This window comes from Malus domestica, chromosome 04, assembly GCF_042453785.1.
Source record: "Malus domestica chromosome 04, GDT2T_hap1".
In the NCBI taxonomy this organism is placed as follows: Eukaryota; Viridiplantae; Streptophyta; class Magnoliopsida; order Rosales; family Rosaceae; genus Malus; species Malus domestica.
In genome coordinates, this window is record NC_091664.1 from 14304125 (window position 1) to 14308923 (window position 4799).

General features: G+C 37.6%; 1 non-coding gene across 1 annotated transcript; it reads left to right on the forward strand.

The window, feature by feature from the left end:
- The first annotated feature begins 213 nt into the window (after positions 1 to 213).
- On the forward strand, positions 214 to 324 carry LOC139195696 (small nucleolar RNA R71). Its single transcript, XR_011580517.1, has one exon. It is a non-coding gene; the product is annotated as a small nucleolar RNA R71 (small nucleolar RNA).
- Positions 325 to 4799: the final 4475 nt, after the last annotated feature.

Here is a 4799-nt window from a genome sequence, read left to right on the forward strand (position 1 = left end):
AAGGAAAGTTCATGATTAGAATTTGTTTCATACACTCCAACTTTCTTACCCCTTAAATCCTTGTGTTGAGCATTAGACCCCAACATCTCATAAATGTTATATGACTCTTGAGCATTCTTTTTCTTCAAAGCTCCACCTGCTGCATTATCAACAGTTGATTGACATGTTTGGGTTAGTCCATCATAGAAAATTTGCATTTGTAAATGAAAAGGTAACCCATGGTGTGGACATTGCAACAAAAGGCCTTTAAAACGCTCCCAACACTCATTGAAAGGTTCTCCATCATCTTGTTTGAAATTGAAGATTTGTCCCCTTAATGTGGCTGTCTTTTGAGTGGAGAAGAACTTCTCCAAGAACTTCTTAGCCACGGCATCCCAAGTGATGAGGGAACCCGGTGCTAGAGTCATCAACCAACTCTTGGCCCTATCTTTCAATGTGTAAGGGAATACTCTCATCCTCAAATTTGCTTCACTTACTCCCTGCAAAGGTAAACCACTCACAACATTATAGAATTCTTTCACATGAGCTAAAGGATCTTCATTAGGTAAGCCATAAAACGAGGGAAGCATATGAAAATGTGAAGATTTAAGATCATAGTTTCTAGCTTCGGTGGGCAGCAAGATGCATGAAGGAGAATTTGGTATGATTGGTTGAGCAAAGTCCTCCAAAGCTCGAAGTTCATCTTGGTTGTCCGCCATTTCTTCTTCTCTTTCCCAATTAATGTGCTTAGATCCTTCACTTGTTGAACTAGGCGAATTCCCTTCCTCTTCTTCACGGAAATTGGGTGAATTTGTTGGCACAAAGTTGTCAAAAGTATTGCTCTTTAACCGTTCAATTCTTTGGCCTAACTCAACAAGTCTATTTGACATAAACTTCCTGAAAACAAAACAAACAAGTTTGAATATAAATTAGCACTCTACTTAAAATAAACATAACAAGGGTTCATAACTAAACAAGCAATTACAAGGGACTGAAATCAGTCCCCGGCAACGGCGCCATTTTTGTTGATGATATGTTTTAAACCTTCCTAATGCTAAAACATATTGAGTATAATAGCATAAGTAAGGGTGTCGAATCCACAGGGACTAATTGGACCTATATAATCACTTGTTTTGCAAGAACCATATTAAATGACTAAACTAGGCAACTTTAGACAGATTTGTTGTTGTAACTTAAAAACTCACAAGAATGATGACAACACAAGTAATGAATCAACAAGTAATAAAATGGAATAAAACCAATGGAGATGGAACTAGGGATTCGGTTTCACCATAGCTAAATTAATCCCATGTTTGTTAAATCAGTTTATGCTCATTCATTCACCTATTTCTTGAGTTTGTTTCACTTAGATATGATCAACCATATGATGTGTGGATTTGATCAAATCATCCTAGTCAAGAACCAAATTGTGATGTGCAACTTTGGTTCTCAACCAAGGATGTTTTATACATATGAAACTTTCACAAAACCAAAGGGGACACACGGCATGATGTTTGCCAAACATCCCCTTCATTCACTCCCAAATCTGCCAAAATTATGCATGATGTGTGCTTCTAATTTTGGCTACACAACCTGTGGTTAATTCAAGTGGTGATCAAGCATTAAAATCAACACACAAAGTCACAATAAAATCAGAGAATGAAACAAGAAATAGAAGGATCAAATGAGCATTATGAGTTAACTACATGGTTTTCTTGCTAGGCTACATCGAATCCCTAAGAGGAGATTAGTTACATTTCATGTTTACAAACGTTTTAACATAGAAATACATAACATGAATGAACATAGAATTGAGAAGAAGGAACCCTTGAAGCAAAACTGATGTTGAAATCCTTTAAGTGTAGCCTTCGGTCTTGATTCTCCAAATGTGATGCAACATGAAAGATGAGCAGCTTGTGGATGGGTGGTTTGTTTTAAATGGGAGAGAGGGTGGTCAGAAATTTGGATGGCTAAGTGAGTGAATGGTGGTGTTGCGGATGGGATAGAGAATGGACACAAAATGGAGTTTCTTGGTGTGTGAATGAGAGTGTGACCGCCAGAGCTTGAAGTGAGATTGCATGGACTTTAAATTGAAGTCCTAATGAGAACATGCAGCTGGAATTAGAGTAATGCATCTGCCAATCTGAAATGATGATGAATTTAAGTGATTTCTGAGGTGGTAAGGCACGGCATGTTAAAACACAAGCATGTGTAGGACTTATTTAATTCAAGAGGCATGTGCAATGGCTGCAATGTGCAGTGGACAACCAGAAATTGTTTTCCACATGCTGGAAAGGGAAAGAAAGGCACGGCATGGCTTGGCTTGGATGTGCAAAGGTGGCTGAATGACTTAGATTAATGAAGACACATGCATTGCTGCAAAAGGGAGTTGGAAAAGGTAAGGCAATGCACAGCAAGGTGTGAACACATGCATGTGATTGCATGTTTTGATGTTTAAAGGAAATGGAAGGCACGGCACAAATTGTGAACATGCATGTGATTGCATGTTTTGGAACCAACTAAGTTAATTCCAATGTTTTTGCCTTGTCTTGTCTCACCCAATATGGCCGAATGCCACCTTACACCTCCAAATGTGATCCTGAAATTCCATGCAGCCAAGTAACTTCTAAAATCCTCATTTGAAACTTCAAATTGACTCCACAAGAACCTTCTCCACGTTTGGGATAATGCTCAGCTACCAAAAAGGGGTGATTTTACTTCATTTGCAATCCAATTGATCCTAAAACACACTTGGCTGCACACTAGCACAAAATAATGTAAAAACACAACTAGTTTGATTCAAAAACATCACAAAAATGCCAATTAAAGATGATATAAATGTACACAAAGTGTGTACATCAATGCCTATTTCATTCAAAGCATGCTATTGATTTGCATAACACATATTCAAGATGAAGTTCTGTAGTTACCACCACCAAAGCCAAACTGCCATGTATCCCATATCGTTATATGTTTAAGTTAACCCCATTGAGCCTTGATAGCCTACATTCTTTGTTAAACCACATTATCCTTACCTAGCCTAGTTTAGGACCATCCATACCCTTGTTCTTGAAGCATAGTAAAGCATGATTCAAATTGAATTTCTTTTGATTAATGTATGGCAGAAAACAAGTGTGGGGGAAGTTTGAGTTATTATGCTTGTTGAAAAGAAAAGAAGAGTTGAGAAAAGAAAAAAAAAAAAAAAAAAAAAAAAAAGGGAGTTGAAAAATATGTGAAAAAGAGTTTTAAAGTAGCGCTTGTTGAAGAAAGGGTCCAAAACATAGAATTCGGCCCTAAATATTGCTTGAATTTTCCCTTCGTGTCTAAAAGCTGATTTCTGCAATCTAAGTGAATTCTAAGTTTCAATTTCATTACTTTGATTGCTATTGCTTTAAAAACGATTGTTATCCTTATCCTTCATTTGTTAGCCATCACCCCAAGCCCCGTTACAACCCTTAACTTCATCTTGAGTGTCATGCGGTTCAATATGTGGAGTTTGAAATTGATATGAGCATATGGTGTCACTGGTTCTCGCATCTAAGTAGTAGCATTCCATTCATGAGATCATATCTAAACATGCTCCAGAAATCGTTTTCTTTGTAATACATATATGTGAGCGTTCGTTTTCATGTTTACATCAATCTTCTCACATATGACTAGTATAGTGTGTGTAGTTAGAAAATCTGAGTGAAAATTGAGTGCATACTTTGTAAGGACTTGAGTAAATTCTCTAAGGCATGTTACTACATCAAAAACATTGTTTTAATCGATTAATTGCGAACAAGTAAGTGGTGACTATGATTAAGTATGTGCTTATGTGTGAAGACAACTAAAATTTGTGGGGATGACAATTTTTAACATGACATGTGCATTGGAAATCCCTGAGGCAAACGTTGGAAGGCTTAGGTTGGATTTTGTTCATTTTATTGGTTTGGTTTTGTTTAGTTATTTTGTTTTGCTCGAGAACTAGCAAAAGCTAAGTGTGGGGGAATTTGATAGGAGCATATTTATGCGACTTAGTTGGCTTGTTCTTGTGCATTTATGTCGTGTCTCTTTAGTTATTTTAGTGTTTAAAGTCATTTTCGTGTGTTTTCAGATTTTAAGGACAAAGTAGGCAAGAAGATGCATTTTGGAGCATTTTGGAGCAAAATGGAGCTTGGAATGCATGTCACATATTTGGAACCAAGGTTTGGACGAAATTGAAGAATTAAAGAGGCTAAGAATGTGAAGAATTAATGTACAAAGGATCAAGAATTCAGCCACAAAAGAACACCCACTCCTTGCCGTGTAACCACATAGCATTCCCTTTGGATTCCCACGCATGCTTAATCATCCTTGTCCCCTAAAATATTTCTGATTTCATGCCTCAATTCACTCAATTATCACACTCAATTGCTGCATACCTCTTGTTCCCTTCACCCATCAGATTTCACACAACTTTCACAACCATTCCATGCACCAATTGATGCTCCATCATCCACATTTGGGATCCAATGCTGTGTGCAACACATGTTGCTGCACCTTTGACTAATTTCTGAAACATTTCACCTCCCCTTTTCATTTCCATGCAATGAACACAATCATTCATGCTCCCTAGCTGAAATACCACTCCATTTTACCCTCCATACTTTGCATCATTGCTCCATTTTCATCCTTGGACCATTGCACACCACAAATTCACCCTCCTTGCTGTGCATTTTCCCCACTGCCCAATCTGATTCTCTAGGGTTTTTGGGGCCTATATATACATGTTTACACCCCTTGGCAAAGGGTTCACACTCTCATATTCACCATTCATCACAGAAATTCGTCCATACTCA